A 25,735-nucleotide genomic window follows, 5' to 3' on the forward strand; every position below is an offset into this window, starting at 1 on the left:
TATATGCAGAAAGTAAAGCCAGCTTCTCTAGAAATTCATGGATACTCAGAAGGAAACCATGGATTATTAGTGGGAGAAAAGTTGTCAAATGAATGCCGGGGAGGCAGGAAAAGAATCCATCCTACCAATCAAGCCTGGGACACATTCTGATCCTATCTGAGACTTTGGCTCTGCTCTTTTTAAAAGTCTCTGTTTTGACAGATTATGGAGAGGTAAAAGAAGAGTAAATTTACACTGAAATGAAGCAAAATGCCCCGAAATGTCCCTATTCCAAATTAAGTTTATAGTGGACTAGGTATCCCAATGGGCTCTAATATCTTCCCGACTTTTATAGTCTCAAGAAACATAAAGCAAAACAATTATCATTTTTCTCTAATTTACGAGTACAGGAAGTTTTACCTAGAAATATAAGAGCAAGAAGTCACTATACAAGGTAACACCAACTTTACAGTGCTTTCCCAGAAAAAGTGAAGACAAGCAACTATAGTTGCCAAGTAGGAGTAACAAACATATACCAAGTAAATGTTTTAAATGCCTAAAGGCAGGGAGGGAAAGGGAAATTATCCAAAAAAGGAAAAGGAATGTATTCCCAAAGTAAAAGGGAATACCAGCATCCCCAGAACAGCATATGCCAGTCAAGACATCACACCCTTACACTGGATCCCATAACAACTAGAAAGGGCTGAGTAGTGAAGGCAACCCCATCCCTACCCCCAAGAGTGGTTTATTCATCATGCTGTTTAACGTCATACTGTAGATTCTCCTAAGACCCTGTCCAAGCCAGACCTTTCAAGAGATTGTGGCCAAAGAGATTTGGAACCCAAATTATCTTTGAGTTGAAAGATCACCTTATCTAGTATATTTCAGCTGCCTAAGGGCAGGGACAAATACAGCAGAGGAAGTTTTATGACCACTCTCTCATCCCACTGTTATCAATATATCTCTAAGAAGAGCATGTCTGTTCTTATCTATGATACAAAATAGCTCAGATAAACTTCTCTTTTTTCATGTTTAAAAGAAAGTTTTTAATGTTAGTTTATTGTGGGTAAAAGCATATAACACAAGATCTACTCTATTAACAAATTTTAAGTGTAAAACACAGTGGGGTTGACTCTGGGCCCGATGTTGCACAGCAGACCCCTAGAGCTCATTCACCTTGCTTAACTGAAACATTATGGCTGCTGATGAGTAACTCCTCATTTCCCCCTCTCCTCAGCCCCTGGCAACTACCATTACACACTATGATTCTATGAATTTGGCTGTGTTAGGTATACCCGTTTAAGTGGAGTCATGCATCTGTCTTTCTCTGATTTGATTTTTTCAGTTAATGCAATATCCTCAGGTTCTTCCATGCTGTCACATAAAGCAGAATTTCCTTCTTTAAGGCTGAATAGTGTTACAATATGTATATCCCATACTTTATTTATTCATTCATCTGACCATGGATGTTTAAGTTTTCTCCACATATTGGCTATTACAAATACTTCTGCAATAAACATGGGAGAGCTCGTATCTTTTAGAGATCCTGACATCAATTCCTTGGATAAACATCCAGAAGTAGGATGCCTGGATCATAGTTCTATTTTTAATTTTTGAGGAGCCTTCTTATTGCTTTCCTTAGTGGCTGCACCATTTACATTCCGACAAACAGTGTGCAAGCATTCTAATTTCTCCACATCTTTGCCAATACTTGTATCTTTCTAAATAACAGCCATCCTGATAGGTATGAGGTGATCTCTCATCATGGTTTGGATTTCCTTTCCCTCCATGACTAGTGATACTATTGGACTTGTAGGATTTTATATACCTGTTGGATTTTTAGGTCTTCTTTGGGTAAATGACTATTAAAGTTCATAATCCATTTTTAATCAGGTTATTAGTTTTTTTGGTGTTGAGTTGTAGAAGTTTACTATATATATTTGGAGACTAACTCTATCAGATAAATGGTTTGCAAATATTTTCTCTAATTCTGCAGGCTGCCTTTTTAGTCTATTGTCTGCCTGGCCGAGCAGTGCTCATAGGCCTACTTTTTTATTTGCTTTTGCTACCTGTGTTTTCTGTGTGGGTCACATCCATGAAATTATTGCCAAGATTAATGTTATGAAACATTTCCCCTATGTTTCTTCTTGCACGTATACAGCCTCAAGATTATGTTTTAAGTCTTTAATCCATTCTGAGCTGATTTTTGTGTATGATATGAGAATTCAATTTCATTCTTTCATACATGGATGTGCAGTTTTTCCCATGCCTCAATACATTATTTTTCAAAGTGAGAAGCCTAGGTTCAAGAAGGTTCAACCAATATTTATCAATATTCAGTCTAAATGTCTGAACCTGAACCCAGGGCTCCAGTGTTCATTCAACAATTACTGTGCATATACTATTAGTAGTGACCTGAGAACAGTCTCTGTAAACCAGACATCAGCCACCAGAAATAAAAAAATAAATCAAAATATCCAATCTCTTTAATTTCAATACTTCCTTTCACAAACATAAAACTCTGAAGTACAGTTAACCCTTGAACAATATGAATCTGAACTGCGTGGATCCACTCACACACAGATTTTTTTCAATACGTATGCAGTTGGCCCTCCCTATCCACAGTTCCTCATCCATAGACACAGAGGGCCAACTATGAGACTTGAGCACCTATGGAGTCTGGTATCTGCAGTGGGTCGTTGAACCAACTACCTCTCTTCCCCAGACACTGAGTGAGGACTATACATAATATGCCTGTTGCATTCATATCCTGACTCTGCTTACTTGCTATGTGACTGGGATATTTTCCTAACTCTCTTAAGACTCAATTTTCTCACCTGGAAATAGGAATGATATAGGGCTACAGATACAGGAGAAGAAGATATATCTATTATACAAAGTATACTTGGAATTGAGAAAGTATTAAATATATGTTAACTTATAATATTAACTGAAAACAAATCAGAACTTTATCATCATGGACATAAAAAATGCACACAAAGATATCAACAGAACAACTACAGAAAGAGCAAAGTTTCTTATGAAGAAAAGCAAGCTGGTTAAAGATGGGTTAATTACAACCAAGGATATTTTGTGACTGTAATGGAAAAATGAGTTAATGAAATAGCACTTTAGATGTGAGCTCCACTGGGATGAAAGAATCTTAGGGCAGCACACAAGCAGTGTCAATCACTCTATGTAATTTGGCCCCTCAGAATTCAAAATATAGGGAAAATTTTAGCAAAACTGACAGCAGAAATGTTGCCAATGGTTAAAAGATTTCATAATTTGCAGTTTGAATTTAAAATGACAAATTTAAGCTCATAAAAGAAGCTGTAAAAGATAACTTATCTTTAATAAACAGGGTATGGCTGATTTTATGGGTCATACTACCAACTTGATTATTATTCAAAATAAACATACAAGGGGTCATCCAGAGAGAATATCTGGCTTTAAAGAGTGATTTTTCACACAGTTGGTAATAGCACGTTGACTAAAGTTATTTTACATAGATAATTATAACATATTAAAATTGAAATTAAAATTTTTTAGAGTCACAGTGATAAGGAAATTACCATCAAGGGTTTCTTTCTGTTTCAGGTTTTGCAATCTTATGTCCAACTTTGAAAGGAAAAATGTAACAGTTACATGAATCAGTTCAGTTCAGTTGCTTAGTTGTGTCCCACTCTTTGCGACCCCATGGACTGCAGCACGCCAGGCCTCCCTGTCCATCACCAACTCCCAGAGTTTACTCAGACTCATATCCATTGAGTCGGTGATGCCATCCAATAATCTCATCCTCTGTCATCCCCTTATCCTCCCGCCTTCAGTCTTTCCCAGCATCAGGGTCTTTTCCAATAAGTCAGCTCTTCACAGCAGGTGGCCAAAGTATTGGAGTTTCAGCTTCAACATCAGTCCTTCCAATGAATATGCAGGGCTGATTTCCTTTAGGATGGACTGGTTGGATCTCCTTGCTGTCCAAGGGACTCTCAAGAGTCTTCTCCAACACCACAGTTCAAAAGCATCAATATATTAACAGACAACTGAAATTACCTTCTGTAGTTAGCAAAGTCTAACTCACTGTGTACTTAACACACTGTTCATTTGTGGTTTGCTCTACAGATTACATTCTGATGGCGGTTGTTTAGTTTCAGTCACTAAGTTGGGTCTGACTCTTAGCGATGCCATAGAGTGTGTCCATGAGATTTCCCAAGCAAGAATACTGGAATGGGTTGCCATTCCCTTCTCCAGGGGATCTTCCCCACCCAGGGATCAAACCCAAGTCTTCGGCACTGGTGTGCAGATTCTTTACCACTGAGTCACCAGGCAAGCCCTAGAGACATTGATACTGTATTATTAATGGTGTGAGAGAATAACATATGTATCACACACATACACCACACACAAGACATATCCACAAATTAACATACATATAAGAAACACTTTTGCCTTTTCATACTGTTCATGGGGTTCTCAAGGCAAGAACGCTGAAGTGACTGCTGCAATCCACGGGGTTGCAAAGAGTCAGATGTGACTGAGAAACTGAACAACATGAGAAACACTAAGAAAAAGAGAATACTTTTTCCATAAATAACTGCTAATTTTATATTTCTAAAAATATGAGAATCTTTTTTTAATCAGCACATTTCAATTACTGAGAAGAACTCTACTCACTTTTCTCCCTCACCAGCTTCCAACGTGACATTTCAAAATTCACAAAAATCCCAATATGTCATTTCGTTTTAATGCTATCAACCTGCAAGGAGACACTCTGTACTTACCCTCCTACAGAATACAGTATTTCTACTCTAGGCCTTAATGAAGTTTGGCTCAAATGACTGTTCACATGTCAACATTAACCAAGCTAAAAACTCTAAGTTCAAACGTACATCACAAATGTCCTGTTTCTGTGTCTAGAGGAAAGACAGGCTCAGAATGCCAAGCAGATGCTTGCGATAGAAAAAACACAAGGTGAGGGAGGAAGAGTATTAATTCTGCTACTACAATTTTTCTTTAAAGTGCAGAAAGTACTTCTTTTTAGTGTGGAATACATGTACTTTAATGGTTAATAAAACCATTAAAGGGACAACACCATTAAGGGGGGCAAAAACATACTTCCTTAACCTTTTTGGAGGAAAAAAAGATAATGAAGCAAAGAACTTTGAACACATTATTCCAAGACTAAATCTTCACAGATAATCGTGAAGAGTTATCTCCCCTTGAAAGAACACATAAAAATATTTAAGTCTGTTGTATTTTTTTAACCACTTTAAGAAAAAACAGCAATTTACCAGTGCCAAAGTTTCCAAAGAGCATTAAAATCAATTATGGAGCTATTTGTAATTTGATTTTCTGTCAAAAATGTAATGAAGTGAGTATTCTCTGCAATAGGAGACGCTGTTTAAAATCAGTCACCATTTGGCATGTTTTGTGTCCTGCTTATGCTCCTTGGCAACAACAGTACAGCTAACCAGGATTTTTCTTTTTTAACTGCTCTTTCTGGGTATGTTTGACAACTCCTCACTCCCACAGTCTTTTAACATGGGGCTTCCTCAGTCAGGGATGCAGATCCCACACCGAGCCCATAAAACAATTAGTGGGAGGCCTTGGCATTGCATTCAAAGACCTTTATAAAAAGCCAATGTAGCTGGCTGTGTGAAATCTGACGTGTGGGGAACCCCCATAAAACTCTTTAATGGAAACTGGGGGCTTCTTCTGGAAAAGGTTGAGAAGCTGGGCCACTGCCGTATAATTAAAGCAGCTATTAAACAAGAAACAATAAGCATTTCAATAAAAAATAATCAGAAAGCAATAAAAATGTTAAAACTCTGGGCAATCTTTTACGTTTATAAAAAGTGGGAATAACTAACTGCTCTTCAGAAAGACGGCTTTCCCTGTGTATGGGCAAAGTGGTTTTGTTTGCTCTACATTTAGAAGAACCTGTCAGAACGCCTTTTAGCTAACAGAGAAAACACAATTAACAACCTTTTTCCTTTTTTCAATGTACCCCACCACATCTGGTTTTGTTTTATGATTACTTTTTTCTTATTGAAATACAAGTGACATAAAACATTGTATTAGTTTTAGATGTGCAACATAATGATTTGATAGATGTACAGATTATGAAATGAGTACCTGGGTTTAGTTAACATCCATCACTGCACATAGTTACAAACGGTGTTTTTCCTTGTCATGAGAACTCTTAAGATCTACTCTCTCATCAACTGTAAAATATACAATATGGTACTGTTAACTCTAATCACCACACTGCACAACATATCCCCAGGACTTACAAAACACTGAACTCTCAGATATAGAGAACAGACTGGTTGGTTGCCAGAGGCAGGGGGGTGGAGGAAATGGGTGAAAGTAGTCAAGGCACCAACCTCCAGTTTCTAAGATAAATAAGTCTGCCACATCTGATTTTAAACTTCATACAAAACTGAGTCTGAAGTCTCCTGGAAATTCTGAACCCAAAAACAGTGAAAACTTGGAAGAACACACTTTTTCTACTAGTGGCACAACAACTCCATACAGAGTTTAAAGAATTATTATTATTCATATACAACTGAAAGACAATCACTTTTAAAGAATAAAGAATATGACAACCAAGTCCCTGTCCCTGCTTTAATTCACCAGCCTTTTTTTAAAATTTTTTATTTATTTTTATTAGTTGGAGGCTAATTACTTTACAATATTGTAGTGGTTTTTGCCATACATTGACATGAATCAGCCATGGATTTACATGTGTTCCCCATCCCGATCCCCCCTGCCCCCTCCCTCCCCATCCGATCCCTCTGGGTCTTCCCAGTGCACCAGCCCTGAGCACTTGTCTCATGCATCCAACCTGGGCAATTCACCAGCTTTTTCAAATGGAAAAAAAAAAATGACTCAAAGTATATCCTAACCTAATAGCATGATCCTAACCATGGTATTAGGGGTGACAGTTTTTGTTAAAGTAACCTAGTTTTATTGGTAATCCCCAGCCCCACATCAAAAGTTGGATGACTGGATCACAGAATTTACCCATTTAACATAGAAAGGGCTTAGTTTATGATGAAAAGAAAACCCCAACGCACAGAAGAAGGTCTGCTCCTTTTGACCATGGGAGAGTATGGAAAGCAAAGACAGATGGAGAGAAAGGAGATCATCACAAAACCAGACCGTATGGCCTGAACCTTCTATTTGCAGGAAATGGCAGGGGTGGGGGAGCAGGTAAACAAGTGACTCTGTTAATACATTCAGTCTGATATAAGACGCGCAAAGAACATCTCCCTTAGAGATCTGTATCTCAGGCGTAACCTGGGGGAGGCTACAGGCCTTTAAAAACAATGTTCATTAAACTTCGGGTAAAGACCTATTATTTGGTCAAAAGTATCATTTTAAGAAATTTATTACAATAATATAGAAGATATTTTCTCTTAAGTAGGAAAGGTAAATATAGATTTATGAAACTTTTGTTTCCATGCCACAGTTTTAAATGTATTTATTATAGTTCATAGCTTAATAGTGTGAACGCAAATGCCCTAGGAGAAGAACAAATATCAGTTCAACTGCATATAGTAAATGACATGGGAATATAGATTGGAAGAGGGCAGTGACAGATATACCTAAAGCAATGCTCTGGATACTCGTGATTTCAGTGTGGCTTGAGAGGGATTCAGAACTTCTCACAGGTCCTCCCGAGAGGTAAAGCCCACTGAGAGGGCTGGTGGGCTGGCAGAGGCTTAGGCTCAGCATAAAGGGTGGCATTATCCAAGGTCTTCAAAACTAAATGTAAATAGCTGGGATCATGGACTTTAGTAGTACGCACCTACATGTTGATCAAAAGGGCCAGTAAGAACCAGGCACCCCTCAACAGACACATGTATAGATCACAACAAACCAGGCTCCCAGCAGTGAACTCACCACAACAATGAAGAAAACCCTGACCAGACTGTCACAGGAGACAAGTAGAGATGCATCTTACAGAGTAATACGATAAGAGAAAACAAAAGACTGAGTATTTACACCAAACAGAATCAACAGGAAATGACTTAATTCAGAAGAGGCTAAAAAATTATTAACTGACAAGATTATATTTTTAATAACCAGTTACTTGGCAGAGCAAGTTCACGAGGAAATTGAAATCCATTATAGGTAGAAGCTGCACTTTTTGTAAATAGGAATGAGTAAAACTACCCTCTTGCTATATCTACCACTTAAAGTGAGGCCACAAGTAAGAATAAAGAACTTAATTTCTAATTAACATGATATAATATGCATATTTATACAATTTTAATAGCATTGCCTCAATACTTAAGTCTCAGAAAATTAGAGAATAGTAGAATAGTATCTTTCATTCTAGAATAATTTCATTGGGAAAAAAATCCTTTTTTGCTGTTACATGCAGAGTTTGGGAAGATGATCAAGTGTGTTTGCACATATACACAAACAAGTGGCAACTATGAAGCAATATATATATAATCATGACATGACTTTATATATAGAAAACCTAGACTCCACCAAAGAATATTAGAATAAATTTAGTAAAGTTACAGTATACAAAATCAATATACAGAAGTCTGTTTCTATACACTAATAATAAACCTATCAGAAAAATTAAGGAAACATTCCTATTTATAATTTCATTGAAAAGAATAAAATACCCTGGAAGAAAATTTAACCAAGGAAGTGAAACACCTGTACACTGAAAACTATAATATATTGATAAAAAATTGAAGATGACAGGAAGAAATTGAAAAATGTGTTGTTCTCATGAACTTGAAAAATTAATACTGTTAAAATGTCCATGATACCTAAGGTAATATACAGATTTAAAGAAAAGACAACCACAATGCCAATGGTATTTTTTCACAGAAAAGAATGAACAACCCTAAATTTGGAGGGAACCACAAAAGACCCCAAAGCCAAAAGCAATACTGAGAAAGAAGAAACAAACCTGGAGGCATCATGTTCCCTGGTTTCAAACTATATTACAAAGCTATATTAATCAAAATAGTATGACATTGGCAGAAAAACAGATCAATGGCAGAAAAACAGATCAATGGAACAGAATATCAATGGAACAGAGCCCAGAAATAAGCTGACACACACATGGTCAATTAATTTACAGCAAAGAAATCAAGAATACACAATTAAGAAAAGTCTCTCCAATAAGTGATGTTGGGAAAACCAGACAGACAAATGCAAAAGCATGGAATCATATGCCATACACAAAAGCTAATTCAAAATGGATTAAGGACTTGAATTTAAGTCCTAAAACTATAAAACGCCCAGAAAAAATACAGGTGGTAAGCTCCTTGATATCAGTCTTGGTGACAATTTTTTGCACTTTTCACAGAAATCAAAGGCAATAAAAGCAAAAATAAACAAATGAGACTACATGAAACTAAAGTTATTGCAGAGCAAAGAAAACCATCCACAAAGTGAAATGCCAACCTACTAAATGGGAGAAAATATTTGCAAGTCATATATCTGATAAGGGGTTAATACTCAAAATATAGGGCTTCCTTGGTGGCTCACACCATAAAGAATCTGCCTGCAATGCACAAGATCTGGGTTCCATCTCTGGGTCAGGAAGACCCCCTGGGGGAAGGCATGGCAACCCATTCCAGGATTCAGGCCTGGAGAATTCCATGGACAGAGGAGCCTGGCGGGCTCTAGTCCACGGGATCACAAAGAGCTGGACACGACTGAGCAACTAACACTTTGGGGCCTCCCTGGTGGATCAAAAGGAGGAGACCCGGGTTCGATCCCTGCCTGAGTCAGGAAGGTCCAACTCAAGCAAAGAAAAAAAAAATCTGATTTAAAATTGGGAAAAGACCTGAAAGGTCATTTTCTCAAAAACGATATACAGATGGCCAAGCTAACATAAAAAGATGCTTAACACTAATCAATAAGGAAATGCAAATCAAAACCCTAAGACCTGTTAGAATGGCTGTATCAAAAAGTCAAGAAATAAGTGTTGGATAAGATATGAAGGAAAGGGAACACTTGTGTGCACTGCTGGTGGGATATAAATTGGTATAGTCACAATCAAAAACAATATGAAGTTTCCTCAAAAAATTAAAAATAGAACTACCGTTTGATCTAGCATCTCCACTTCTGGAATTTATCCAAAGAAAATGAAAACACTGGCTTGAAAAGATATGTGCACCTCTGTTCACTGCAGCATTATTTACAATAGCCAAGATATGGAAACCACACCTAACTGCCCATTGGCAGACAAATGTATAAAGAAAATGTGGTACACACACACACTTCAGCCATATAAAGAACGAAATCTTGCCATTTGTAACAACATGAATGGACTTTGAGGGCATTAGGCTAAATGAAATAAGTCACACAAAGAGAAACAAATGCAGTATGATCTCACCTATATAAGGAATTCTTAAAATACAGAGGAAACAAGCTCCTAGATACAGAGACCAGATTGGTGGTTGCCAAAGGGGAAAGGGTTGGATGGGACAGGTGAAGGGTGTCAAAGGGTACAGTTTCCATTTTTAAGTAAGTAATGGGGATGAAATGTATAACATGACAACTAGAATTAATAACACTGTATTGCATATTTGAAAACTGTTAAGAGTGTAAATCTTACAAGGTCTCATCACAAGAAAAAAAATTCTGGTGATGGATGATAGCTAGAATTATTGTGATGATTATTTGCAACACATACAAATATCAAATCATTACATTTTACACCTGAAGCTAACATAATGTTGATGTCAATTATACATAAATTATTAACAATGCTAAAATCAAATACTTAATCTGCATTTTTGGAGTGGTAGTAATGGTAATATGTTAAGTACCAAAAAATTAATCATATAAATGACAACTGAAATTGGTATTTACATTGATACGTCCATATCATTCCTTTTCTTAATATCTTCATCAGTTAATTAAATATGTCTTCATTTCAAAAACATTTATTTAAAGAGAGGCAAGAAAAAAATGGAACATTTGTCAAACTGAGCAATTATATTCAAAAACTATTTTTAAATAATTTTAGAATTATATTCTACAATTTAGCCTGAACTAGAAAGGTTAACTCATGTGTGCTTTTCCAAGCATGAGGGGAGGTGTAAGAACTGGTTCACAGATAGTAAATCAAAATCATTTTGATAACTATCTACTTCCCTGAAGTTATTAAAACTTCATTGGGGGTTTTTCATAAGGTTCAAATAACTCATGTTCTTTCCAGGTTGTGGCTTCAGTTAATTATAAAAGGAAGAAAAAATGTAAGAGCTGCTAAAAAGTCAATGCCAATGAAAAATGAATGGTCAAATATTCAGTTTTACATATTTCAAATCATGGACAGGTGATTTAATTTGCAATAACATTCATATATTCAAAGCCACAAGTGCAAGATTCAAGGCATTTTTGGTATCCGCCAAGATTGAGGAGTCATGTAAGTTTTTTAAATAACATGGTAAATCATCTTTAATCATCTTCAAAAGACTTTCCACAACAAATCTTCAAATTTTGAATGATCAAAAGCTCCCTAAGAGATATTATGTTATCCTTAGCTTTATTATGTACCATAACAAATGAGTATATCATGCATATATTACTACTTAAATATATGCACATTATGAAATACATTTTAATATCTTTTAATTCTAACAAGAGAAAGTTTTAGACTGCCTTTGTCAAAATGGGATTAAATGCTTTCATTATAATTAATCTTTATGGTTTTCTCTGCTTTATTTTGGTCATCCATGCCCATAGACAGTGCCTGAAAATTATCATGACCCCTAAATATTCCTGGTAGCTTGGATCTTCCTTGTAGCTCAGAGGGCAAAGAATCTGCCTGCAATGCAAGAGACCCAGGTTCGATCTCTGGGTCGGAAAGATCCTCTGGAGAAGGGAATGGCAGTCCACTCCAGCATTCTTGCCTGGAGAATCCCATGGTCAGAGGAGCCCAGCAGGCCACAGTCCATGGGGTCACAAAGAGTTAGACATAACTGAGTGACTAACACTACTACAACTACTAAATATTCCATCTCAAAATTCATTTATTCATACGTCTTAAACCATAACCTTTTCTCCTCAAGCCTACTCATCCAACTATATCAACTAAGGCTATTCTCTGACTTCATTGGAACCTCAAGTTCCTTGAATCCTAGTTTTCTCTGAACCCACTATCCTTCTCCTTCCTCTACATGCTAACCCACAATCAAGCACAAGAGTTCAGTCCACGGCACTCTCACTGTCTCAACTTATGCTTTCTAAGTGAACACATTCTTGCTCACAGCTTCAATTACCGTATGTCTATGTCCAGCCTAAATCTCTATTCTGTTTCTCAGACCAGTGTATTCCAACCCAGTATTACAAAATCAAGATCATTTGCTTCACCCATAAACCTAGTTCTTTTTCAGTGTTCTCTTAGTGAATAAGTTTCATCTCTTCAGTTGTACAAGCAAGAAATCTAGAAGGCACTTAACTATCACCAGATCCTGTTCATTTTACATGGTATTTATCTTTCAAATTTACCCACTTCTCTCCATCTCTAGCCTTGCCCAAACCTAAGCTTTTAATGACATACCTGCATAAGTTAAAACTCAATAGGTGCCCAAAGCACTGTCTGTATATTTCACACCATTTATCAATCTTGCAATTTTACATTTCATAGTGTGATTATCTCAATAATGTGTAATTTTCCCCTAGACCTGCACAGTTCAATTAGAAAGCCAATATCTGGCACATGTAGCTGTTCAAATTTAAATTAATTAAAATCAAATAAAATTAAGAATTCAACTCCAAGAAGACATACAGATGGCCAACAGCATATGAAGAGATGCTCAATATCATTAGGCAATAGGGAAACGCAAATCAAAACCACAATGAAATATCGTATCACACAGGTTAGAATGACTATTATCAAACAGACAACAAATAACAAGTGTTGACAGGGTGATGGGGAAAAAGGGAAGCCTCATCCTGTTGGTGGGAATTTAAATTGGTGAAACTATAATGGAAAACAATACGTAGGTTCCTCAAAAAAAATAAAAGTATAACTACCATATGATCCAGCAATTCTACTCCTGGGTATTTATCCAGAGAAAGTGAAAGGACTATTTCAGAAAGATATATGCACCCTTATATTCAATGCAATAATGTTTATAATACTCAAGGTATGGAAGCAACCTAAGTGCCCATCTATCTTTAGTGGATAAAGAAGATATGACACACACAAACACATATATATGCATGTGTATATGTATGTATAATAGAATATATTGTATTCTATTATATTCTATTAGTATATATGTATTCTATTTTGTTTTTGTTTTAATTTTTTTAAAGAGGCCCCACTTTCATGGTCTGTATTCGCACTGAAAATCAAGATCAAGCGAGTTTTTGCCCTTCTGCCCCACAGGAGGTTTCTGTACTACCTGAGCTCGCCTTGGTCTATTTTGTATAACAGAATGTTTTCTGTTATACATACACACACATAATACATACAAATATACATACATACACATAGTAGAATATTACTTAGCCATAAAAAAGGAAACTTTTCCCTTTACAACAACGTGGATGGACCTAGCAAGTATTACACTAAGTGAAATGAGCCAGAAAGACAAATACTATATGATTTCATTTATGTAAAATCTAAAAAGCTAATCAAGTGAACAAATATAACCAAATAGAAACAGTCATCAATAAAAAAGAATAAATAGGTTGTTGCCAGAGAGTAGGGGTTGGGGAGGAGAAAACCGGAGCTTAAGAGGCATTAAACTTTCAGCTTTACAACAAATTTTAGTCACAGATATAAAATGTACAGATTGGGGAAAATAGTTAATAATTATGTAACGTCTTTAGCGACAGAGGACAACTAGACTTATCATGGTGATCTTTTTGTGATATACAGATGCATCAAATCACTATGTTGTGTATCAGGAACTAAGACAGTGCTGTAGGTCAATTATACTTCAAAAACACACAGAAAAAGAGATCACACCTGTGGTTAACAGAGGAAGAGAGGAGGAGTGGGGGATGAAGGCAGTTCAGTTCAGCCACTCAGTCATGTCTGACTCCTTGCGACCCCATGGACTGCAGCATGCCAGGCCTCCCTGTCCATCATCAACACCCGGAGTTTACCCAAACTCATGTCCACTGACTCGGTGTTAGTCGCTCAGTCGTGCCCGACTCTTTGCAACCCCATGGACTGCAGCTCACCAGGCTCCTCTGTCCATGAGATTTTCCAGGCAATGATACTGGAATGGGTTGCCGTTTCCTTCTCCAGGGGATCTTCCCAACCCAGGGATCGAACCCAAGTCTCCTGCACTGCAGGTAGATTCTTTACCGACTGAGCTACAAGGGAAGCCCAATGCCAGCCAAACATTTCATCCCTCTGTTGTCCCCTTCTCCTCCCGCCTTCAATCTTTCCCAGCATCAGGGTCTTTTCCAATGAGTCGGTTCTTACTCGCAAGTGGCCAAAGTACTGGAGTTTCAGCTTCCCCATCAGTCATTCCAGTGGATATTCAGGACTGATTTCCTTTAGGATTGACTGGTTTGATCTCCTTGCAGTCCACGGGACTCTCAAGAGTCTTCTCCAACACCACAGCTCAAAAGGATCAATTCTTCGGCGCTCAGCTTTTTTTATAGGCCAACTCTCACATCCATATATACAGGACTACTGGAAAAACCAAAGCTTTGACTAGATGTACTTTTGTTGACAAAGTAATCTCTCTGCTTTTTAATGTGCTGTCTAGTTTGGACACAGCTTTCCTTCCAAGGAGCAAGTGTCTTTTAATTTGATGGCTGCAGCCACCATCTGCAGTGATTTTGGAGCCCAAGATATACATAAAAGTTAAGATTAAATCCTGAGAGTTCCCATCACAATAAAAAAACCCACTTTTTCCTCATTTCTTTAATGTTTTATGAGATGATTGATATTCACTAAACTTATTGAGATAATCATTTCATGATATATGTAAGTCAAATCATTAGATTGTAAAACTTAAACTTATTTAGTGCTGTGTGTCAATTATATCTTAATAACACTGAAGTGATAAAAAAGAATTCAATTCCTCAGTTTCACTAGCTACATTTTAAGTGCCTAATGAACCACATGCAGATAACAGCTATCATAGGGAATACTACAGACGTACAACATTTCCATCTCAATAATTAGCACTACACTAAAATGCAAGCTTCATGAGAGCACTTTGTACCCACCACCCACAACCTGGCACTTATAGAGGGCCTGAAAAAGAGTAGGCTATACACACACACACACACACACACACACACACAGACTATTGAGGAATAACGAACACAGGAGAGTGGGACAACAACCAGAAATCATTTGTGGTTCAAATTCATCACACTATGAATCTCATTTACAGCAGTAGTTCCAATCCTTTGGAGAACTAGTGAAAAGGAGTGACTTCTTAAAAGTCAAAATTGGGTTTCCCTGGAGGCGCCACGGTAACGAATCCACCCGAGTCTGGGAAGATCCCACATGGTGTGACACAACTACTGAGCCTGTGCTCTGCAACCTGAGAACCACAAGTGCTGAGCCCAGGTGCTGCAACTACTGAGCCCTGGAGCCTGCGCTCTGCAACAAAGCCACTGCAGTGAGAAGCCAGTGTTCCGCAACTAGAGAGTAGCTCCCATCCGCTACAACTAGAGAAAAGCCTGTGCAGCAACAAAAACCCAGGACAGCCAAAAACAGGTTTAAAACATTGTAAAAGTCAAAATTATCAGCACTGGCAGAAATTCTGAATCTCATTCCAAGGGAGGCATGGTTGTTGTTATTAACCTTAGGACTCATTATCACCTCCTGGATAAGTTTATGTTAACAATGTATCAATAAATCTTACAGCATCTGTCACTGAAATGGAGACGAAAAGCAGAATGCATACTCAATCTCTACTTATAAGCTAAATAATGCACATATATCGTCTACCTGGCAATTATGTCCTACTTACTATAACTATACTGTACACTATTACACAACTATAACTGAAATTATAGTCAAATAAAACATTAAATCAAACATTCCCTAGATCCAAGGATTGTGACCTCTTCCAAAAGCAGTGTATATGTATTTAAAAGCATTTTTTTCTGGGAGTTGTAAGAATTTCAAACTTTTAAGAAAAATGGACTTTGAAAATTGTTTGGAAAAGCAAAAAAACTCAGCATACTAAGCACACTTTGGTAGAAAAGTCAAATAAAGTCAGGATGATGTACATGAAATACTAAGTCAAAATTTAACACTTAAGACTTAAACTCCCTGAATTTCAGAATCAACACCTACACAGGAAGACATCTGGCTAGTATTAATACGCAAGGTAAAAAAAGAAAAATGCCTGAAGACATATGCAAATCACTTGCAAGGCTTTTTCAAGCTACTTACACTTCCAAACCCTCTTACTCCCTCATTAATGATTCTAACATATCCTCGTTGTAGAAGTAGTCGAAAGTGAAAGTGAAATGGTAGTCACTCAGTCCTGTCTGACTCTTTGAGACCCCATGGGCTGTAGCCAGGCTCCTCTGTCCATGGAATTCTCTAGGCAAGAATACTGGAGTGGGTTGCCATTTCCTTCTGCAGGAGTTCTTCCTGACCCAGGGATCAAACCTGGGTTTCCTGCATTGCAGACAGATTCTTTACGATCTGAGCTACCAAGGAAGTTCAGAGGTCGCTGACTTCCCAGCAATCATTTACGCTCATCTTCCATAGCACTGAGTTGTTGAGAAGCAGTGGTCCAGCAGGGGACAATTTTTCCACCTTCTTTTACATTTAGGCGGGGCCTTCTGGCTGCTTTTTACCAGTGGACCAGGAACAGAGGTTATGTATGTCACTTCAGGGCTTAGGTAGATACAAAGCTGATAGGCCTTCTCCATATTCTCTCTTCTCCCAAACAGAACTTGGATGGGAACACCCATGGCAACTTTAGAAGTTGTATGCTAAAGACAGAGGAATGTCTGTCGGCCTAGATCCCTGAGCAACGATAAGGCACCAAACCCTCTCACCTCCTACCTAATCTCCAGCCATCCCACATCCAGTTACCAGTCAAAAATTCTCATCCTGTAGGTGAGAAATAAATACATAGCATATTAATCCACTTGTACTTAGAGATCTATATGTTACAAGGACTGGATTATCCTTAGTAAGTACATGCTTCTATGTGGGCCTACCCTGCTGCCTAAGATTGAGAGCTATCACCATGGTGAGCCACCACTAAGCCACAAAGAGAGTGCACTACACAGATGCACCGGAGCAGAAGCGGCTGAAAACGCTATGACTGTAGTACTATATAATACTTTCCAAACCTCTGAAATTGTGATATCAATTATCAGGGCTTAATTTACATTCACTTATGGAGAAGCATATGGCAACCTGCTCCAGTATTCTTGCCTGGGAAATCCCATGGACAGAGGATCCTGGCAGGCTACACTCCATGGGGTTGCAAAACAGTCAGACACAACTTAGCGACAACACAATGCAAATATTAATTTGATATTATACTATCTCGTCAAATTATTTGGCAGGTATAAGGTAAATAAAGCTTCCTAAATTTCCACAAACTACACCAAAAACCACAGCTACCAGGAGTTCCAGAAATAAAGTGAAGTGAAGTGAAGTCACTCAGTCGTATCCAACTCTTTGCGACCCCATGGACTGTAGCCTACCAAGCTCCTCCCTCCATGGGATTCTCCAGGCAAGAATACTGGAGTGGGTTGCCATTTCCTTCTCCAAAATAAAGCAACCATAAATTATAAACATCAAAACAAAGTTGACTGTATACACCATAATTTATGATGTACACTTTCTTCTCTGTTTGTATCAGCCAACAAGCTTCCTTTATGTTTCAAAATACAGCTCAGTGTTAACCTTCTCTTGGCAAACTTTTCCCCACCCTCAATCCTAGATAGTTAATCACTGCAACCTCTTGCTTTTTTCATACCATATCGTAATTCAATGGTTTACACATCGATTCTCTCTTCTAGACTCACTAAGCAAAAGTTTGAGTCTCATTCATCTCAGAGGCTGGGACCAAGTCAGTAAAATGTACACTCCAAATGAGTAATGATGAATGAATAATTTTCTCAGCTCATCTCACTGTACAGAAACAAGAAACTAGACTAGTCTGTTCTGAATACATTAGTAAGTATGAAAGACCCAAAAGCAAGTCAATGAGGTAGAAAGGAGGATACAGTATATGTGGTTAATATAAGTATTGGATGAGTCAATTTAAATAACCTCTTTTATCAGTAAAAATTTCTGTGCTTCCGAGGTGGCAGTAGTGGAATATAAGTACTGCATGAGTCAATTTAACCTAATAAATTCTTTTCTGTCAATAATTTCTTTTACCCTGAACTATCTGAAATTTTCAATACTGTTGTTTAACTTAAAAATATAATAGAAGTAAGCAGTTATCTTTAAAAAACACACATTTATAAATTACATTGATCAACCAAACTTACATGTATAGTCTACAAGGCTTGACTCTCATTTCTTGCCACTGGTCTATAATGACAGCAAAGAATTCAACAGAGTTGAATTTACTTCAATAACTACATCAGGGGTTCTTTAATTTTAAGAGAAAAATAATACTGCAGAGAATAATATAAAATGAGACATGCTTTGAAATAAAATCACTTCTAACAAGGCCAGAAGGTTCTCAGAGGACATCTGAGAGCATCATTCTTTATCTCACAGTCCCTCAGTTACCATAAATGTACCTCAGCCTAGCAGAGGACACTATCTTAAGTAATCCCAGAATCTTTAGTATGAATATACGACCAACAGCTTCACTGCTAGATCTGGGAACATGTTTTAAACCAGCTTTGCAAACCTAGAATGCCTTTCACAGACCCTTCAAAGTAACAGGAAAACTTCAAGTACAATCTTCTTTGAGGGTGTTTGTGAATGAGAGAGAATGCCACTTTGGGACCCAGCTCAGAAACTCTTTGTTCCAGCTACAGAGGTAGCTTAAAGGGAAATATGAAAATTAATTAACATTCCAGTGATCCCATGCAACCACATGCATTTAAAAGCACAATAGGCCCCACAATCTCTAACCATTCAGCCGTGTAGAGGCTTCTGAGTGGAATGGTCCAGAGCTGACCTCGAATGTGTGCAAAGGCCATCTACACTACTCTAGTATACCTCTTGCATTATCTCACAAATTACCACAACTGAACAGTATTTAAGATCAAGAAGAGGGAGGAGAAATTAAGTTGAGAGAAAGTTTTCAGGAAAACACCTTCACAGGCCTATTAAGTCAGAAGCCTGACTGTGGCAGCACTAACAGACTAAAGTGTGCTTACTTTGTGCCAGGTATTTCAGGCACCATACACATATTAAATATTCTCATCTTTACAACGATTTCACGAGTTGGCACTATGATGATCTCCACTTTTATACAGGAGAAAGTAAAGCACAGAGTAATTAAGTAACCTGCCCCGGGTCACACACCTGTAAGTGGCGGAATCTGACACGTTGTCTAGACTGTGCACTCTGGGTCTACATGGCGGTTGCCTCTCATCTTGCTTATTTGGCACAGATAAACCCAGAGTATAGTGGGTTAGTGTCCTCCAAAAATTCACTTCACTGCAAACATAGGAGAAAAGGTCTTTAGCAGAAATAATTAGTTAAAATTAGGTCATAACAGATTTAGGGAAGGCCATACAGCCAGTGAATTATATCCTTGAAAGAGGAGAGGACACACAGACACCCATACAGAGAAAGAGGCCATGTGTAGATGGAGGAAGAGACTAGAGTGACATAGCTACAAAGCAAAGAATGCCAATGACTGGCAGAAGCCAGCAGATGCTAGCAAAGGGCAAGGAAGGATGCTTTTCCTAGAGACTTCAGAGGGAGCATGATCCTGCTAACACCCTGATTTCAGACTTTTGGCCTCCAGAACTATAAGCAAATTCATTTTTGTTGTTCAACCCACTAAGTTGGTGGTCATTGCTTACAGCAACCTTAGGGAACCAATACATGAGGTAATGAGATGCTGCCTTTGTCTAACCCCTTCCATCTACAACTAGCTAAACATTCATAACTCAAAAAAGTATCCTCTGTCCAATACATTACGCAGGAGAGATCCACACATCTAGACATCTGAATATGAGTGGACTGGCCACATAGAGAGGCCAGAACTAAGAGTGCAGCAAAGGCAGTGTCCCATTCCAGACCCTAGCCATGACAGCCGAGTTCACACCCCAAAAACCTCGGTAGCAGGAGCAGAGGCAGCACACGAAACTGCAGCCTCTCGGCCACAGCAGCACCTAAGTGACGGGACCAAGCAGCAGAGGTGGCAGGACCTGGGACCCCAACCCTCCAACCACTGCACTGCCTGCAAATCTGCCTCCCCCAAAGCGGTAATGCCCATGAACCTGACAACTTCAGCTCCCCCATACAATCCCCTTTCCACACCACGGCAGCCCATGACCCAGGCAACCCTGGACACAGCAGAGCAGCCTACCAACATGGTGACCTTAGTAGCACCATCAGCTAATTAGCAACAAAGCACCTGAGACCCTGGAGGTACCAGCGGTGAGGACAAGAGAACCCGTAACACCTCTGGCAGAAGTGGTAGAGGGTCGATAACGCCAATTCTCAGAGATATCTCAGAGGAAAAATAGAGGCAACTCAGATAAGGAAAAAAAAAAAAAAAAAAACTATTGCTATAGCTCCATCTACTGAAAAACAAAATAAAGTGAAAGTGAATGTGAAAGTGATTCAGTCGCGTCCGACTCTTTGTGACCCCATGGACTAGACAGTCCACGGAATTCTCCAGGCCAGAATACTGGAGTGGGTAGCCTACCCCTTCTCCAGGGGCTCTTCCCAACCCAGAGAACGAACCCAGGTCTCCCACATTGCAGGCAGATTCTTTACCAGTCAACCCACCAGAAAAAAACAAAAGAAGGACCTCTAATTACCAATCTGTTGAACTACTAGAATCAAAGTAAAAAAAGCTTTACTTAAATAAGAAAAGTATTCACCATTGCAAATGTGCCATCAGAACAGCAGCTCACCAAACAACATGAAAAATCACAGTAACGGTATCACAAAAAGAAAATTCTCCAGAAACCAAACTCGATGTCACAGAAGATTGTGATTTGACAGAGAATTCAAAATAGCTGTTATGAAGAAACTCAATGAGCTAAAAAAAATCTCACAACTACAGTTCAATTACCTCAGGAATAAAATTCATGAACAGAAGGAATATTTAATGAAGAGACTGAAACTCTGAAAAAGAAGAACCAAACAATATCTAGAGCTGAAGAACTCAACAAGTGAGATGAAGGTTGCATTAGAAGCACTGGAAATAGAACAGACCATTTAAAAGAGAAAATTAGTGTGCTAAAAGATAGAAATCTAAAAATAATTCATGTGACAGATGGGAGAGAACTAAGATATTTTTTAAAAATGAAGATGCTCCATAAGAACTATGTAACTCCCCTTAGAAAAGGCAACATAGGGATATTAAGTATCCCAGAAAGAGAAGACAGAGAGAAGAAAGCAGAAAGCTTCTTTAAAGAAACGATAGCCAAGAGTTCCCAAACCTGGCAAAGGAATCAGGTATACAAGTCCATGAAGCTAATAGAACACCTAATTATCTTGATGCAAAAAGACATTCTGCAAGACACATTATATTAAAATAACCAAAGTCAATAACAAAGAAAGAATTTTTAAAAGAACCAGGGGTAAAAAAGACAATAGCCTACAAAGGTACCCCTATCAGGCTATCAGTAGATTTCTCGGCAGAAACTCTACCAACCAGAGACAGTACAATAACATACTCAAAATACTGAAAGACAAAAATTATCAGTCAAAAATATCCAGCAAAGTTATCATCAGATAGAAAAGCAAACAAATGCTTTCCCAGACAAACAAAAGCTGAGTAAGTTGTTACCACTAGACTTACATTACAAGAAATGTTGAAAGGAGCTCTTTTATTAGAAACAAAAAGGCAAAAGTATATAAGACTTTAAGTAAGGTGTAAACAGAATCAGAAAATTGCAACTATATATTAGGACAAGATGTTAAACAATTATAGCATAAAAGTTAAAAGCATTAAAATAACTACAGCTACTTTCATTTGGTAACAAATGCACAACAGAAAAGAAATAATCTGCAATAAAACTCACAAAGGAAAATGACAAAACCTGTAGACACAAATGAAGATAAGAGATGCGATCAGCAGAAAAAGGACTATGTTATTAACAAAATGTCTTATACAAATATCATGATAAACACAATACAAAAACCTAGACCAGAGACATGAAACAAACAAAAAAGACACTGAGAAAAACATCACAAGAAAACCACCATAGTAAAACTTCAGACAGAAACACAAGGAAAAAGAAACAATAAAAATACAGGAAAACCAGAAACCCAAGATAGACAATACCACGTCCTGCCTAACAATCATCACTCTTAACGTAAATGAATTGAATCCAGCAATCTAAAGACACAGAGTGGCTGGATGTATTAAAAACTAAGACCCAAGTATATGTGCGCCTACAGGAGACTCATTTCAGCCCTGAAGACAAACAGAGGCTCAAAGTGAAGGAATGGAAGACGATGCTCCAAGCAAATGGCAGTCAAAAGAAAGTGGGTGGAGCTTCACGCATAACAGACAAAATATACTTCAAGACAAAAAAAGACAAAAAGTGACAAGGATGGACTTTATATCACGATAAAGGGGTAAAATGCAGCAAGAAACCATACTCTTTATTATTAACATATATGCACCTAACATAAAAGCACTAAAATATAAAAAGCAAATTTTAACGGATCTAAAGAGAGAAAATGATAGCAGCACAGTAATAAGAGGGGACTTAAACACCATATTCAGATCAGTGGATGGAATATCCAGACAAAAAGTCAATAAGGTAACATAGCTCTTTGATGAAACATTAGATCACATAGACTTAATAGATATATATGGAACATTTCATCCAAATGCAGCTGCTGCTGCTGCTATGTCAATTCAGTCGTGTCCGACTCTGTGTGACCCCATAGACAGCAGCCCACTAGGCTCCTCTGTCCCTGGGATCCTCCAGTTAAGAATACTGGAGTGGGTTACCATTTCCTTCTCCAATGCATCAAAGTGAAAAGTGAAAGTGAAGTCGCTCAGTCATGCCTGACTCTTAGCGACTCCATAGACTATAGCCAACCAAGCTCCTCCATCCATGGGATTCTCCAGGCAAGAGTACTGGAGTGGGTTGCCATTACCTTCTCCACCAAATGCAGCAGAACTCACATTCTTTTCAAGTGCATATAGACATCTGAGAATAGACCATATTTGGGGATACAAAATAAGCCTCAATAGCTTTTAAAAAGACTAAAAACATAACAAAAAATGATATGCAACTAGAAATCCACTACAAGAAGAAAGCTGGAAATACCACAAACGTGTAGAGACTAAACTAAATGTTACTGAACAACTATTGAGTCAATGGAGAAATCAAAGAAGTAAAACATATAGGATGACAGATGGAAATGGAAAAAGGACATAACAAAATCTATAGGATGCAACAAAACAGGAAAGTTACAGCAATACAGGCCTAACTCAGGAAACAAAAACCCTCAAACAATTTATTTCATTTCAGTTCAATCGCTCAGTCGTGTCCGATTCTTTGACATAAGGGTGGTGTCATATGCATATCTGAGGTTATTGATATTTCTCCCAGCAATCTTGATTCCACCTTGTGCTTCATCCAGCCCAGAGTTTCTCATGATATACTCTGCATATAAGTTAAATAAGCAGGGAGACAATATACAGCCTTGAGGCACTCCTTTCCAGATTTGGAACCAGTCTGTTGTTCCATGTCCAGTTCTAACTGTTGCTTCCTGACCTGCATACAGGTTTCTCAAGAGGCATTTCAGATGGTCTGGTATTCCCATCTCTTTAAGAATTTTCCACTGTTTGTGGTAACCCACACAGTCAAAGGCTTTGGCACAGTCAATAAAGCAGAAATGGATGTTTTTCTGGAACTCTCTTGCTGTTTTGAAAATCCAACATATGTTGGCAATTTGATCTCTGGTTCTTCTGCCTTTTCTAAAACCAGCTTGAACATCTGGGAGTTCACAGTTCATGTACTGTTGAAGACTGGCTTGGAGAATTTTGAGCAGTACTTTACTAGCATGTGAGATGAGTGCAACTGTGCAGTAGTTTGGGCATTATTTAGCAGTGACTTTCTTTGGGATTGGAATGAAAACTGACCTTTTCCAGTCCTGTGGCCACTGCTGAGTTTTCCAAATTTGCTGACATATTGAGTGCAGCACTTTCACAGCATCATCTTTTAGGATTTGAAATAGCTCAATTTGAATTCCATCACCTCCACTAGCTTTGTTTGTAGTGATGCTTCCTAAGGCCCACTTGACTTAACATTCCAGGATGTCTCACTCTAGGTGAGTGATCACACCATTGTGATTATGTGGGTCATCAAGACCTTTTTGTATAGTTTTTCTGTGTATTCTTGCCACCTCTTCTTAATATCTTCTGCTTTCGTTAGGTCCATACCATTTCTGTCCTTTAATATGACCATCTTTGCATGAAAGGTTCCCTTGGTATCTCTAATTTTCTTGAAGAGATCTCTAGTCTTTCCCATTCTATTGTTTTCCTCTATTTCTTTGCACTGATCTTTGAGGAAGGCTTTCTTATCTCTCCTTGCTATTCTTTGGATCTCTGCATTCAAATGGTATATCTTTCCTTTTCTCCTTTGCCTTTTGATTCTCTTCTTTTCACAGCTATTTGTAAGGCCTCCTCAGACACCCAGTTTGCTTTTTTTACATTTCTTCTTCTTGGGGATGGTCTTAATCCCTGGCTCCTGTAAAATGTCATGAACCTCTGTCCATAGTTCATCAGGCACTCTGTCAGATCTAATCCCTTGAATCTATTTCTCACTTACACTGTATAATCATAAGGGATTTGATTTAGGTCATACCTGAATGGTCTAGTGCCTTCCCTACTTTCTTCAATTTCAGTCTGAATTTGGCAATAAGGAGTTCATGATCTGAGCCACAGTCAGCTCCTGGTCTTGTTTTGCTGACTGTATAGAGCTTCTCCATCTTTGGCTGCAAAGAATACAATCAATCTGATTTTGGTGTTGACCATCTGGTGATGTCCATGTGTAGAGTCTTCTCTTGTGTTGTTGGAAGAGGGTATTTGCTATGACCAGTGCGTTCTCTTGGCAAAACTCTGTTAGCCTTTGCCCTGCTTCATTCTGTACTCCAAGGCCAAATTTGCCTGTTACTCCAAGTGTTTCTGACTTCCTACTTTTGTATTCCAAACAATCTAACTCAGCATCTAAAGGAACTATAAAAAGAACAAAGTCCAAAGTCAATAAAAGGAAGGAAATAATAAAAATCGGAGGAAAATAAATAAAATGGAGACTAAAAAGATAACAGGAAAGATCAATGAAACAAAATGCTGATTTTCTGAAAAGATAAACAAAATTTAAAAGTCTTTAGCTAGATTCCCTATGGGGGGGGGGGGGAGTTCAAACAAATAAAATGTGAAACATGAAATACAAAAGACTGTAACAGATTATGATGAATAGCCATAAACCAAAAAACCAGACAACCTAAAAGAAATGGATTAATACTTAGAAGCATACAACCTTCCAAGATTGAATCAGGAAGATGCAGAAATTCTGAATAGACCAATCAGTAGTAAAAAGTTTGAAAGAGTAGTCAAAAATTCCCCCCAAAAAGCAAAACTCCAGGACCAGATGGCTTCATTGCCAACTTCTACCAAACATTCAAAGATTCACT

The 25,735-nt window shown here is 38.0% G+C and overlaps 1 protein-coding gene across 6 annotated transcripts in view; it reads right to left on the minus strand.

Annotated features, from left to right (window-relative positions):
* The window catches only part of BMPR1B (bone morphogenetic protein receptor type 1B), a 424,822-nt gene that overhangs the window by 233,874 nt on the left and 165,213 nt on the right, over window positions 1–25,735 (minus strand). The window contains exon 1 of one of the 6 annotated variants that reach the window (XM_043871285.1): window positions 19,418–19,436. The exons of the other annotated variants lie outside the window; for them this stretch is intronic. The gene's annotated coding sequence lies outside the window, so the exon portion shown is untranslated. Of the gene's footprint in view, window positions 1–19,417; window positions 19,437–25,735 lie in introns of those variants that run through there. 6 annotated transcript variants of the gene reach the window in all.

The sequence above is a fragment of the Cervus elaphus genome, chromosome 17 (genome assembly GCF_910594005.1).
Source record: "Cervus elaphus chromosome 17, mCerEla1.1, whole genome shotgun sequence".
NCBI lineage: Eukaryota > Metazoa > Chordata > Mammalia > Artiodactyla > Cervidae > Cervus > Cervus elaphus.